Source organism: Rattus norvegicus, chromosome 20, assembly GCF_021556685.1.
Source record: "Rattus norvegicus strain SHRSP/BbbUtx chromosome 20, alternate assembly SHRSP_T2T, whole genome shotgun sequence".
Taxonomy (NCBI): domain Eukaryota; kingdom Metazoa; phylum Chordata; class Mammalia; order Rodentia; family Muridae; genus Rattus; species Rattus norvegicus.
In genome coordinates, this window is record NC_141553.1 from 48,984,599 (window position 1) to 49,000,138 (window position 15,540).

Here is a 15,540-nt window from a genome sequence, read left to right on the forward strand (position 1 = left end):
GAGGTGGATGACGGTTCCCCCCCTGAGGCCACGCAGCCAGCAAGTGAAGGTGGGACGTACACTTGGCTCTGGGCTCTCTTGGGCATCCTATCGCTTGTTTGGCTAAAGTTAGATCATTTTCAACGCACAGATTACAAAGATCCCCACCCTTGCCTGGTGCACTTCCTGTAAGCTTGAAAAACAGAATTCTGGGCTGGAAGTAGGGAGAGTCTAGAAAGGAATTGGCTTTGGACCTACACCAACGTCTTTGAACTTCAGCCACCTTATCTGTAGTGTAGTGCAGGGGAAAGGATATGTCGCCACGCTGGAGACAGAGCTCAGCAGGGAAGGCTTGCCCTAGGATTTATGGCCCAAATCCATCCTCAAAATAGAAGGAAGGAAGGAAGGAAGGAAGGAAGGAAGGAAGGAAGGAAAGAAGGAGGAAGGAAGTCTCTTGAATGTACTTGAAAACTAAATAGATTCATTTGGGAAAAGTATTATAATTGCAGAGCCTCCTCAAAGGACATTGATGCTCTGTGACCCCTGATGGTCAAGCACATTGAGTGACATTGGAAGTGTCCTTTGTAAGAAGCAGACTCTGAGAACTTCTGAAAACTGGAGATTTTTTTTTTTTAATTTCAGGGATGGTTTATCCTGACTAAATCCTTTATGCCACCTGAGAGAAACCGGGTCGGAAAGAGTACATGTGGTATGTCTCCAAGCCAGTGGCGCTGCCTGGGTCCCGCTTTCCCGGAGGGTCCCGCTTTCCTGGGAGGAGGTGTGGGCGTGTCCTGGGTGTTCCTACCTGGACAGGGTAGGGGAGGGGCATCCTATTCTGGTGGGAAGGTTCCTCTCATGGTCCTTGTCTGTTCTTGGGGTTCTGGGAGGAGCCAGGTAGGCCATTGTCAGAGGTCCCAGACTCGTGGGATAAACTCGAACGAGATCTTTGGGCATCAGACTGTATTTCATTTCTGACTGTTCCTGATGCGCAGAAATCTTGCTCAGTAGCTGTCTGAGAGCTGAACCTTGAAGAAGGAGAAACAAAAGACATGGGAAGACAGCCCATGAGCCACACTAGACCCTAGCGCCAGGTGCAGACGCAGGAGTCACCCACAGCTAGTGACATGGATCCAAACAGGAAAGGGGACATGCGCTTCCTACTGCTTCCTGTGACAAACTGCCACCAACCCATGCCTCCCAACACAAACCACACACAAGTCACTGTCTTATGATGCTGGTCTGAAGGCCAGAGTAGCGCTCACCAACAAGGTGGCAGCTTTCTTCTCCTAGAACCCTAGGAGCCAGCCTCCAGAGGCCATACTCATCCTGCTGCCTCAGCTCTGTCTTTAGAACCAATATGGCTGGAAGCCCTCTTTTCACTTGCCTTCCTTCTAGCTTTGGCCCTGGTTCCACTACTCCATTTCAGAACCTTTATGATGAGAGCAGGTCCATCTAGACAGTCTTACTTTTCATTGTTAACCCTTAATTTCCCACTGCTGCACGACCAAACGTTTATAGGCTCCAGGTTTAAGACGTGACATCTTATCCTACAGAAGCCTAAATAGGCTGACACATTTACCTTTGATCCCTGAGAGATCTAAATTTTACTGTATTTCAGGATCTTGGCAGGCAACACTCCCGGCCATTGAAATTGAGCCTCTGTTAGATTCTGATTTATTACTTATGCCCAAGGTAGCTGAGTTTGCTAACCCCCTCACTCCTGCCTGACCCTCACCGACAGACACCACGCATCAAAGAATCTGCCTTCTTATGTCACTGGATTGGGTGTGATGGATGCATTTTTAGATACCTCATTACAAGGTCTGCGACCAGGGGTTTATTGAGAACCTACTGTGTTCACACATAGAACTAACCTTAGCAAGCTCCTATTAGGTGCCGCCAGGCTCTAAGACCTTCATGCAACCTCTCTAATCTTCACGATGGCACAAGATGGGATAAATCTTCACCTCTACAGTGGCAGTGGAAACCCGGGGCTTAAGTCACCTACATGAGGTCACACAGCGAAGCTGGCTGCCTATCTGTTGCCTTTCTTTTTTTGGTTCTTTTTTTTCCCTGGAGCTGGGGGACCGAACCCAGGGCCTTGCGCTTCCTAGGCAAGCGCTCTACCACTGAGCTAAATCCCCAACCCCAGCTAAATCTCCAACCCCTTGTTGCCTTCCTTTTCTCAAATTTTAAACTCTTTTTTTTTTTTTTTTCCGGAGCTGGGGACCGAACCCAGGGCCTTGCGCTTGCTAGGCAAGCGCTCTACCACTGAGCTAAATCCCCAACCCCTAAACTCTTTTTTAAAATGCTTAAGCCCTAGTCGCTGACTCTGGTACTACCAAAGAGTAGGCTCTTAGTGGGCATATGTTGACACGGGGCAAGTCAAATCATAGGGGTGTGTGTGTGTGTGTGCGCGCGCGCACACACACACACACACTCTAATTCTCATCAGAATCCTCAAGGGAGACACTATCTGTACCCCCAGGAAACAGACAAGGAGGTTAAAGCCCCAGTGACCGCAGCTGCATATGAAGTCCCTGTGCTCCTAGCTGTAGCCTGGGCCCCCAGGTTGCAGGCCACGTGTTCTCACAAAGGCCGGCTGTCTTTTCATCTCTCAGAACAGTCGCCATCATAAAATGCTCTTTGGTTTGAATTCTGTGGTTAACAGATGCTTCTATTGTGAAGAACCTAATTGTACTGAACCGGGCATGTGCGGTGTGCACCACTCCGGGAAGATGTTCGTATTCCTCCAGAGGTGGGGCCAGCCTCGGGCACAGCCAAGGGAGGAGGCCCGGATCCTTATGCTCAGGGAGGCATAAACACAGCAATTAAAGCTTAAGCTACCCCAGCAGCCCTCTTTTTTTTTTTTTTTTTTTTTTTTTTTTTTTTTTCCTTTTTTTTCTTTTTTTCCGGAGCTGGGGACCGAACCCAGGGCCTTGCGCTTCCTAGGCAAGCGCTCTACCACTGAGCTAAATCCCCAACCCCCCCCCAGCAGCCCTCTTAATTACATTCTTCCTTAAATACCGACAGGGCTGACAGGGCCACATGCAGGAAGTGGTCCATGAGGGCCCAGCCTGGAGACAGCACCATTCGAGGGGACGCACGCACGCACGCATGCACGCCCCCAGGAGGACCGTTTCCCTTCGTTATATGGGTATTTCAGTCTGTGTGCTTCCCCTTCTCCCTCTGACTTCCTGTCTGCATCAGGCAGCTAATCCATCTGGGCCGCTGTGATGATTAATTAATATTATCAACTCGACAGGCTCTTGAGTCACCTAGCAGATAAACTCTGCACCTGCCTCTGAAGGATTATCTGGATCAGGTACACTGAAGTGGGAGGGTCTACTGTAACGTGGGTGCCGTCAACCCCAGACTAAGTAAAGAGAACATGAACTGAGCATGCTCCTCCGCAGTCTCTCTCTCTCTCTGCTTCCTGACTGCGGATGTGATGTGACCGGCTGCCTCGTGGTCCTGCCACCATGCCTACACTGTGAGCCACAAGAAGCTCTCTCTTCATTGGGTTGCTGTTGTAAGGTATTTTGTGACAATAATGAAAAGTAAAAATAAATAAACGATATAGCCACCGCGGTGCCTCACTTTGTGTCACTTCTTTGGAACCGAAACTGGAGAGACAGCACGCAAGGGCGTGAGATCTGCGAGAGAGCACCGCCTTTGTCGGAATACACACGGAGAACGAGCGTTTGCAGGTTCTTGATGAGACACCAACCATCCCCATTCTCATCCCTACTCCTCTCCACACCGGTCTCCCTCCTGATCTCCTTCCTCCGTCCCTCAGTCTCTACCTCTGACTCTACCTTCTCTACCCTCAACTCCACATACTCATTTTCCCCCCCTAGTACAAGATGGTAGCCACTTAGCTCTGAGCCTAGTCCCTCGGTGTGCAGCAGACAGTGAGTGGACCACCTCAGAGGCTTGGGGTCCTGGGCACAGTCTGGAGGGAAGAAGTGGGTTAGAGTCAGCAGGACGGGAGTGAGGGGAAAGGGAGCTTTCCTTGTTTAGTGATGTGACCAAGCAGGGCTGTGTATGTGTGTGTGTGTGTGTGTGTGTGTGTGTGTGTGTGTCCTCCGCTCTCATCCATCTTCCTCCTGTCTCATCTGTATCTTCATCCAACCTCCATTTTCTTTATCCTTCTCCCTGTCCCCATCTCCTCTTCCCTCCCCCATCTCCATATCTTCCATCTCTGTCCCCTCTCCATTCCGTAGCCCAGCTCTGTCTCTGAGATCCTCACCTCTGTCTCTGTCCCTGTCTTCTCTAACCTCATCTCCATCTCCCTCCCTATCCCCACCGGCCTCGGACACACAGCTGATGGTCCATTGGTGGCTTGCAACGACCACCTTGCAAGGTAAGAAATGTTCCCAGAGTAGACTCTGCAGGTGGGGAAACTCACTCCCGAGGACGTTGAAATAATTTACCCGGTGTCTTCGTGTCACCAGTGCCATGACGAAACACCAGGATCAAAGCAACCCGGGGAGAAAAGGGTTTGTTTGGCTTTCTTACTCGCAAGATCATCACGGAAGGAAATCAGAACACAAACTCAAACAGGGCAGGCACCGGGAGGCCACAGAGGAATGCTGCTCACAGCTTCTTCCTCGTGGCTTGTGTGGTGGCTATTGCCAACTGTCAACCTTGCTGTATCTGGAATGAACTACAATCCTGGTGGGGAAGGGAGGCACACGTGGGATCCAGATCTTGAGGCTGGAGGACACAGGCATTCCCAGGAGATGAGCCACGCAGATCTCTTAGTTCAAGTCCAATCTGGGGCAGAGCAAGTTAGAGCTGAGGAACACCTCAGGTCCGGGTGTGGACACACACCTTTAATCTAGGACGTATCTTCTGCTGGTGGCCTGCATAAGGACAATGGGAGGCTCTCTTCTTTGCCTGCTGGCCCTCACTTACCTGAAGTAAGATGGAATCTATTTCGTCAGGATTCCAGCTTATACAGAAGGCCGGCTGAAACACCTATCCTCACGGAACTGAGCACCTACTAGGATCTCGGACCTCCGGTTGTTGGGAACAGCTGCCCACTGTTGGGTTAGCCGGTCCGAAGACTGTAAGTCATCCCAGTAAATCCCTTCAATATATAGAGGCATTCCATACCTTCTGCGACTCTAGACAGCCCTGACTGATACAGCTCGCTCAGCCTACTTTTCTTACAGCACCCAGGACCACCTGCCCTCGGGTGGCCCCACCCACAGTGGGCTGGGCCGCCCGCCCTAATCACTAATTAACATTCCCTACAGGCTTGCCTGCAGCCCAATCTTATGGAGGCTTTTTTTTTTTTTCTCAAGTGAGGCTTCCTCGTTTCCAGTGACCCCAGCTTGTGTCAAGGTGACATAAAATTACCCAGCATACTCAGGGAACATGGTTCTGGTGGGCAGAACCAGAAGAAGACATACGTCATTTGACGTTCTTTCCCAGGACACTTAAGTCTCTTAGGCCTTGACTATGATTCTTTGGTCCATGGCATGGAGGAAGCCAACTGTTGAGTGTGGCTCTCACCACAGCCTAGACATCATCAAGAGAAAGGAGAGCAGGACTTAAAACTGGCCACCTCTCAAACAAACGATTCTAATGGATTCCTTATATTTGATTCATTTTGCTGTATGCTTCTAAAATGTAACATTCATTTTTTAATCTTATGAGCATTGGTTGGTGTTTTGCCTGCATGTGTGTCTGTGTGAGGGTGTTGGATCGCCTGGAACTGGAGTTGTGAGCTGCCATGTGGATGTTGGGGATTGAACCCCAGTCTTCTGGAAAAGCAGCCAGTGCTCTTAACTGCCCAGCTATCTCTCCAGCCCCCTTTATAGAGTAAACATCAATCATGCATGGAGAGAGGGTCTGCAGATATGACACCTGGAAGAAGGGTTTACTCAGAGCTTGCTGGAAGGGTAGACAGACTTCTTCTTTTTTTTTTTTTTTTTTTAGATTTATTTATTCATTATATATAAGTATACTGTAGCTGTCTTCAGACACACCAGAAGAGGGCATCAGATCTCATTACAGATGGTTGTGAGCCACCATGTGGTTGCTGGGATTTGAACTCAGGACCTCTGGAAGAGCAGTCAGTGCTCTTAACCACTGAGCCATCTCTCCAGCCCCCGGGTAGACAGACTTCTGGGCACCCTCATGTTATCTGTGGCCTCGCTTCTATCTCGGCAAGGACGTTAACTAGCATTATGGCTGGGGTCTGGTAGGGCCAGGTTCCAGTGGCTCCTATTTCAAGGCAGACCTCTCTGCTGACTCTGGCCGTGCAGTCCACAGAGGTGTGTGTGGCTTGTCCCTACTCCAGCTTCTTGTGTAAGGCAGGTCCCTGTCTGTGTTGCCAGTCTGCAGGGTAGGCAGTGAGCAGGTGTTAGAATTTCTCCTTCGGAGGTGCAATGTCTCTGCCTATTGGGAACAGGAACCAGTGGGCGCCGGAGAGTTCCCAGCCTTGGGAATATCTTGCTGAGCCTTTGGAAACAGGCTGGCTCTGAAGGCTGGCAGATAGCCCTCCCCTCCCCCAGAGGAGTGCTCAAATCTCAAGCACAGCAGAGTAATCTTCCATGTGCTTGTGCAATCTCACTGTGAATAGGTCTGCATGTGCGGTTTGGAGCCAAGGAGACCAGACGTTTCTTCTGGGGTGATGGTGTCCTTCTGGAATTCTGGGAGATGAGGAAGCACAGCTGTGAGGTTAGGCTGCTCGCCCTGAGGCCATGCAGTCCAAGCTGATGGGGCGAGGGGGAGGAGACTGGAGCCAGACCGGATGGACAGGTTGCCAGCCAGAGACTTCCTTGTGTGGCATGTGACAACCCGATTGCTCTAGGCGACACTGGAATGTCTCTTGACTCTTCCACCCTTATCCACGCTTGTCCTTTGATGCCCACTTGACCCTTACCTTACCTTAGGTGCGGACTTAGAGGTTTCCCCGTACAGAGGGAAACACCTTTGTAACTCTCCTTTTAAAATACTCACATTACGTTGGTGAGAAGAGACTCTCATTGTCGGTGTGTTGTGAACTGGTTGGTCCATTGGACGTCAGCTGGGCCAACTTCTGCCAAAATTACCCATGCATGTTTCTTTTGGTTCAGCAATTCAATATTTGGGCGATGGTCCTCCAGAACTCCTGGGACATGTATGAGTCAACACAGGGATAAGACTGTTGCAGTGTTGCTGGGAACAACAGCTGGTTGGAGGTAACTCAGTGTCACTCTGCCGGCAGGGGAGTCTGGGTTAAGTCAATTACGATGTAGCAATACAGCAGACTCCTGCCAGGTGTGGCGTCTAGGAGCATCTAGGGCAGGAGTGATTTCTATTTTTATATTTTACCTTGCATTATTTTCCCCTAGCTGGTTTTATATGAGTATAAACCACTTGAAACCCGCATTTCTCATTTTCTTATCTAAGTATGTAAAATTATAAAAGTGCATTTGCAGGTGTCTTTTTTTTTTTTTCCGGAGCTGGGGACCGAACCCAGGGCCTTGCGCTTCCCAGGCAAGTGCTCTACCACTTAGCTAAATCCCCAACCCCGCAGGTGTCTTTGATATGAGCGTTTTCTCTGTATTTTCCCATGCATTTTTTAATGATTATTGTTTTAATAGCTGTATAATATTCCTTTGTTTGGGTCAGGCACTTCCCGATTATGGCTTCTAAGATGTTAGCAGGGAGAAGTTGAGGCTATGAGGACAATGTTGCCACTGTACCTGCCGTTTGGAGGTCACATAGCACTTAAGCAGTGTGGTGACCTCATTACCTCCTGCTTCTAGTCCCCAACACCCTTCTCCCATTGTATTATCTGATCCAGTCTTAGGAGTCAAAGCCACTCTACCACCCTGCCTTTAAAACTATCTTCATATGAGAAATAATACACTCCTTCCACAAGTTACAACCGTATATAAAGTGAATTACTGACAGCAAAACCCTCTTGCCTTCCTTCCCCAGACTCAGCCATTGCAATGGGTCTCCTAAAGTCTAGGTCACAGCTGCTCACCTTGGCTAGAAAGAGGGATGTGAGATTGACAGTGCGGGCATCTGAGACCTGAGGCCACTTCCTCCACTACTTTGACGGGCCACAGAAACAGTAGTTCTCTGGGTGCCATGTTGTTCTGGCGTCTTATTTCAACCCCTTCCTATGTCCTGCCAGAGTACATCCTAGGCCTGGCATTTCTAAAGACCAGCTTGGCTCAGGTCTCCACCCGGCCCATTCCCACTCTATTGAAAGGGCGAAGCGCCTTGGTCTGGACATTTCGGCAACCCACTTTTCTTGCTGGGGTTTCTGCTGCTTGAAGCACACGACGTCCCAAATATGCCCCTTCCTCACTCTCTCCTGGGCCCGAATTAGCCTCCCCAGGTCACCTGAGTTATGCTGCCAGCTAGAAAGCCCTGTTTGGTTAGTGACTTCTGCTGGCCCGGCTCTCATTCTACTGTGTTCCACTCGTCCGTGGCACTCAGGGACTCATTCAGGGCTGGGCCTGAACACTTCAGTTCGGCCCCTTTAGCCTAACTTACAGCAATCCAAGACAGGCGCCGAGTTCTTCTCTTCAGACATTTGCTGCACCAATTCTCGGAGGAGGTAAAAGCAGCTGAGCCCTTAGCGTGTGCCAGACAGTGGGCGGAACCTCACGCATGCGCACAACTCCGTCAGGGGGGTTTATGCCAGGGGTTGGATCCCCTGGAATCCCATGGAGTTACAATGTTAATGCTGGAAATCAAAGTAAGTCCTCTGGAAGAGCAGCCAGTGCTTTTACCCCTGAGCCATATCTCTAGGACCAACTTCTACATTCTTCGTCTTTTATTGAATTTTGTTTTATGTGCATTGGTGTGAGGGTGTTAGATCTTCTGGAACTGGAGTTACAGACAGTTGTGAGCTGCCGTGTGGGTGCTGGGAACTGATCCTGGGTCCTCTGGAAGTCAGTGTTCTTAAACGGCTGACCATGGTTCCAGCTCTCTACGTCCTTGATAAGGAAAATCATGAGGAAATTGTTCCTCCAGCCCCGAAAGTGTGTCGGCTTCATCCCTCTCTCCACTGGGGTGGGTCTCACGACTGTTCCCTCTTTGCTACTATGCCTACTTCCGGCTGAGTCGAGAGATGCCCAGAGCATCGTGGGCTGTTCCCCACCAGACCCAGCTGCCTTCCTCATCCTCCATGTTTCCCAGGAGTGGCTGCGTGTCCCGCAGCTCCGTTACCCGCCAGGAATTTCATTTTCCTCTACTTTTGGACACCAAGCTGCAGCTCCGCGGAGCACAATTTTGATGGCGTGTGTCCAGGGAGCCTTTGATGGCTAAAAGCCTTGCCCAGACTATCAGAGTAGGAATTGTTGTAGAGACTCAGATTTTCCTTTTAAATCAGATGTGGAGGCGGGGCCAGTCACCTAACATGGGTCTGCACAGGGACATCACACATAGTACATATCACAGTCAGGGCTGGGGCCAAGTCATGGTTCTCTCTTGGGGCTGTCACAAGGTCTGGCTACTGCCACTCAGACTTAGTGAGCTTTAAAGGGATCTAAACTCACTGTTGGCTGCGTTTTAGCCTGGCTTAGAGACCTCAGTGTCAAAGCAACTGACATCAGAGGTCTCATCTTTTGGAATAGTATCAAGGTGCACAGGTGAAAATGTCTTTCCAAGTTGGATGCCAGAAGAGGCTAAGGAATTTCCCTTTGTAAGGGTTCAGTAATGGGAGAGAAACTGACCGAAAGTGGGGCTTATCCTACCTTTTCAGGCAGCTCATCCCAAGGGTCTGACTTGCAAATGTACCTCTTTAAAGTGAAATCCAAATCACCCTATGTCTTGGGACCTTTAAACCAGTTCCTGGGTTTTTGGGTTTTTTCCCCCCAAAGTGCAATTAACTTTTATAATGTAAGAATTAAAGAAATTAATTTATCTAAACAACCAGGGCTAGCTTTATTTTACAATGTTGTTCCTTCTCACAGCTCAGCGAGGCCAGGCAGGGTCAGCATCCATGCAGTTAATGTTGGCTCTGTGTTGTCTGCTGTACAGTGTGTGGGAAGGAGGGCCCTGATGATGGCCCCTGGTTACTCACTGGACTCACAGGAGGATCACCTCTTTAGACCCAGTCACCCCACAAAAGCAGAGTCCCATCCCTGCTTTCACATTTCACCTCTGGGGCTCCGGTGACAGTACATGGTAAGCCCAGCACAAACAACCCCTTAAATGTGTTTTATTAAACTGTCTGCAAGTCTATGGAGGTCAGGAGTGGGCTGGAGAGAAAGTTTACACTTAGTTTAGATTACGGGTCGTTGCCTCTCGAAGGCTGGGAAGGGTTACCGCAGGAGACTGCCACACAGACGGAACCATTTCTTCCCTGGGGAGCAGGACAGCAATGATGACAGACTCTCGGGCACGACAGAGTGTCGTCAAAGCTTTATTTACATGCGGCATCCTCTCTTTTACAAACTAGATTATGGTTTTAAATGGAATACACAGGCAATATCTACAAACGACACGGGAAGGACGCACCTCCAATTCCACTGGGAGGGGCGCATTCCCAAATCAAACTGGTTTTGATCCTTGAGAAGAAAGGCGGCAGGGCTAATTCATGGCAACGTACGGTTAGACAAGGTCCTCGGTACCCAGAATGCAGCATGGTAGTGTTTGCCACGCGCACATTGAATTCTAGTTCGTGTGGCGTAGAAGCAAGAAATCAAAACAGGCCCTTTTTTTTTTTTTTTTTTTTTAACAGATACTGTATACAGAGGTTGTTGTTTATTTCATTCATGCAACTTTTTTTCTTTAAAAAAAAAAAAGTTAAACATGTGAAGCCCAAAACGCACATTTTTCAATATTCACCAATTTTTCTGGTCTCCTTCACGTCTGTTGACATTTCCCACGTACATAATGTGCTAGGACAAGTATACAAGAGAAGGCCGACTGATTGCCAGAAAAGGAGATAGTTTTAGAGAAATAAGTGACCAGACACACACTTTTAAAAAAAGGCAGTCACACAAGTTTTCCCGGAGTGTGGCAGAGGCCTCGGAATCATTCATTCGTGAAAGAAGGATGAGTGAAATTCAACAAGAGAAAAACTTCCACCCATCTGATCTGCGTGCTACACACGAGATTTAGTTCAGTACCACTTACTCCTGTCAGTGGCTTGGGCATCCGCTCTAAGGTCCTGTCTGACCAACGTGAACCCACAAGATCTCTCTCTCTCTCTCTCTCTCTCACTTCACGCCCCGTTCCTGCTGCTGCTACCACTCCCAGAGCTGACTTCTTTGTATCTCGATACCAGTGATTGCTTTCCTACAAAAGGTCTGCTTTTAATAAAAAAAAAACAAAAAAAACCCCAAAAAAACAGAACATTATTCCGCCTAATCGTGATGTTCCCCATATACATGAGGAAAAAGGAAAAAAAAAATCAGCCCCCATTACCTTTGCTCTGTTCTCAGAGATTAGGTAGCATTTTGTTCCCCTTCGTCCGGGGGACGACGATGGAAGGTTTGTTTTCTCTCTGCCTTACTCCAGAAGTTCTTTCCCAAGGGATGCAAATGCTGCTCGTTCCTTCATTGGATGGAGCGCTTTAAGAAAAGGCAAAGTTGTCTGTCTGTCCCTATGAACTTTAACCTGTGTATGGGTTTAGAAGTTGGCTGAAGTCACACCTGAGATGGGGTGTACCCTCTCCTCGGGCTGATGCTAATCACCAACCCCCAATGTCCGCTTTGTGCTACACCCGGTGCACGCTCCTCCATCGGCAGGAGACGTAGGAAAACAGTTCTGTGTGCTTCAGCTGTCACTATGTTGCAGAGGATACAATGGCGAACACACCTCTATTGCAGTCACAGTTAGCCGGAATGCTGAACCCAGTCAGTTCTAGCGCTAGGATGGCAGAGGCTCGCCACAGGCTGGCCTATCTTTGGTACAAAGTATCAATTTCTAGAGCCTGATGAGAACCATGGAGCCCAAGACAACTGCAGTCTTCGACACGGCCTCCTGCCTTCTGTGTTCCTGTCACAGGTGTGCAGGGCTCCCCAGGAAGGCTCGAACATCTTCCTTCTCACCAGGATTCCATGGGCTGGTCCTAAGCCTAGAAGGGCCACAAGGTCATCTGCTCAGATGTCTCAAGAGAGTGCTTTGTTGTTAGGGACTTAGTGAGAATGCTACTTGGTGGCCAGTGACCAGTCTACCCTGAAAGCAGGGTTCCAACAGAAGGTACAGAGGGCCCAGGCTATACCTCTGTCAAGTCTGACATTGAATCAGGCTTGGCTTCTCTGGGTGGGGAATCTGAGGGTGGGTGTGCAAATACCCCGGCAGGCATCACTATTCGTATTTTACCCCAGACTGTCCAGGGCCTGCCAGGCCTTAGCTCTCCACACATTCTGTGTGTGGACTCCATTATTATTTAAAAGTAAAGTAAATCAAAACATCTGCCTCTGCTTTCCTAATCTGCTGAGGCTACTCTGTCCTCACCTGTTCCTGCTTCAGTTTCTAATCTATTTCTAGGACATTCTGAGAGATTTGGTGCCTGAAACCCAACAAACACTGGGAAGGAAAATAAATGAACTGTTACATCTGGAAGGAAATCTGAGTTTTCAAAGGAGAGTACACTGGAGGGTTACCCTTTCCACTCCCGATGCCTGTAAACTGCACGTCCAAGACGCTATCTGGTGACCTGGTCTGCGTCTCTCTAAACTCAGATAAACTCAGAATGCTCTGAGCCCTCATGCTGGAAGCACGTGTGGTTCTCCCTTGTACCTGAGCTTTCTCCATTCCTTCAGCTGCCACCGATAATGTCCCACTGAGGAAGCAGCACTCTGGGAAGCCAGAGCCGGCCCTCTGCCTAAATGACACAGGTTTCTTGGACACTGACTACTGAAGAATCGGGGCATGGCTAGCGTCACCAAGGAGTGGATAAGGAAGTATGGGGCTCACTGACCAGCAGGTCACATGACTACACATCTTCAAAACTGGACTTTAAAACTGAAGATTTTAAACAGGTAGCAGTTTGGAAAAGGCAATGTGCTAGCTACCAGGACCACCACTGCACGACGACGACGTATAGATTCCATGAAAGGCAGAGTGAAAAATCAACAGGGCCATCGCTCAAACACGAGGATCCAAGCGAGGCAGGAGAGGCATGTGACAATACCAAATGGAACTCTCATTGTGCTAGGAGCTGTGATGGCCGTCGCTACCACCCCCAGAGCGCCCATGAAGCAAAGGTGCACAAGGAGGGCAGGGAGGGGATTTGGTGGCACCCCTGGGTTGGTGTCCATGGCCACGGTGCAAGCAATGGCAGGAACTTGAGCAGGGAAGCCTGTGCTGGAACACTAGCCCACATTCCTAATGCCATGCACAAAGTCCCATTTTCGTACTGTACATGATAAAATATATTTTATACACTTGTATACCTAGTGCTTTTTATGCAAATCAGAAAGTCTTCATATATCACTTTGGAGAAGTGTGTATATGCCGCGCTAATCGGAGCATCGTCATAGCAGTTTTGCATGTACCAAAGGAGTTCCCAGCTACGCTGTCCATCAAAGGGAGTAACAGATGCACAGATGCACTTACACTCTGCAGGTTAAACAGAAAGCACCTATACAGCACCATAACTTTTTGGAAACAACAACAACAACAACAAAAACAAGATCCACAGAAGCAGGAAAAGTTTTTAAAAAAAGTTTAAATTGCCTTATCTTGTATTCCCATGAATCACTTGAACAATTACAAACTAAGCGCATATATATACATATATGTGTGTGTGTGTATGTATATATATGTATATATCACCTTTATGCTATTGCTTGTCACTCATACACTTCTAGGAAGATCGGCGTACACACAGCAAGGTTGAAAAGAATCAAAAGATATGCATGTTCCAAAAACAGTGACGTTGGACCTGCTAGTGCAGACGTGGCTTGTTGACCTCCCGCGCTGCTCACTGCATGGTTAACAGCTCACCTGTAACTCCACGTCTTCTACAAAGCAAAACAAGCACACGTTTCTTTTCTCTTTTCCCCTTAAAACTAAACCCACCAGTGGCATTTGGCAATGAGCAGAGGCTGAGCTGAGGCGTTCCTGAAGAGGCCCTAGTTCCTAAGAGCAGAGCAACACTGCCTACCGCTGAGCATGGCGGGAGATCATGAGCCCCCACGCTGAGCATGACGGGAGACCGCGAGTCCCGCTGAGCAGGCAGCTGCAGAGTGGGCACGCAGGACAAACAGTTGTGCCGTTGTTCAGTTTTTAGAAAAGGATAATTTTCTACCAAACAAGAGAAGAAAGGAAGTCCCCCTTTAGTCTATGTAATGTGTTAGGTTTGCGGAGTTCCACAGGCTCAAAAGCTCAGACTGGGAACTGACACAACACCTTCCTTCTGCTTTTTAAGTGTGCTAGGGAAAGGACAGTCAACGTTTTCAACAGAAAAATACTGCAGGTTACTGTGTGTAAAAAAACTCAAGAGGGTCAAAGGAAACAAACACAAAATGACACTTAAAATATCCCCTAAACCATCACGATCCTGAAACAGTACGGAATCGCCGCAGCCGGGGCTCCCGGTGTGCTCTGGAGTAGGGATGCTGATGGGTGCTGTCCACGATGGCAGGTCACTTGCAGATGAGTTAGATTTGCATACGTTATAGAGTTCTGCTCCACGGGAAAGGGCTTCACCCAGGGCCAGGGCTGCTAACAGTCTCTGCTGGGTTAGGAAGATGGCGTGGGAGTCACAAAGGTGTCAAGCTGTAAACGGGGTTCACTGTCCACTGGCTGAGAGCAGATTTGGCAAAGGGTTTTTTTCTCTGTAGGTCTTCGGTCAGTTTGAGGGTCTGAGGGAGAAAAGAAATCCAGAGTTATCAGGGGCATTCAGAAAGTGACAGGGAGGAAGCTAGGGGAGGGTCCGACCGCCGCCTGCTTGTCTGACCTCAGAGCCCAGGTCTGTGCACTAACGCTATACTGCTAAGTATTTCGGGCTGGAAACCTAAGGATAACAGAGAACTGCTTACCTTGGTTCTTATAGCATCCTAACGTGAAAAGGCCAAATTTGGGTGGTAATCAAGAAAGGCACTCGAGGGGTGTTTTGGGTGGGTTTTTGTTAAGTTAGGGTCAGCCAGGCATGGATTGGGGTATAGTCTACGTTTCAGAACGTGGCGTGCTTAAGATACTCGAGCTGGTCACTCGGCGTAGAAAGTGGTACTTCTGTGTTCCCCCTCAGTCCAGGGGTGAACTGACCTTGCTGAACAGCTAAGGCTTAGTGAGACTCCATGGGGAATCTTGGCTTTTTCGCCACGCAAGAATCAGGCAAGCTATCTTAGGAATTAGATGTTTATGTTAAAAAAAAATTGGGATTGAAAAAACATCGACCGTACACTGCACATTTCTCACAGAAGGAAGGTCTTGTTAATTACATTGTTCCGTCTCTACAGTCGTCACGGAGGTCTTCCCAGAGCACCTGAATCCAGGGAAGCTCAGACAAGTCACGAGAACTAACACTAAATAGTACATCCAGATAGCTTAGCAGTAAGAGCACTGGTTGCCCCTCAGGAGGACCTGGGCTCACGTCCCGGCACCCACGCGGCAGCTCACTACTGTCTGTAGCTCCCGTTCCAG

General features: G+C 48.9%; 1 protein-coding gene across 2 annotated transcripts in view; it reads right to left on the reverse strand.

The window, feature by feature from the left end:
- Nucleotides 1-10,347: 10,347 nt before the first annotated feature.
- Foxo3 (forkhead box O3) overlaps nucleotides 10,348-15,540 on the reverse strand; it is a 94,886-nt gene continuing 89,693 nt past the window's right edge. The window contains exon 4 of one of the 2 annotated variants that reach the window (XM_087597225.1): nucleotides 10,348-14,759. The gene's annotated coding sequence lies outside the window, so the exon portion shown is untranslated. The remainder of the gene's footprint in view (nucleotides 14,760-15,540) is intronic. The other variant, NM_001106395.1, reaches the window with a different exon arrangement.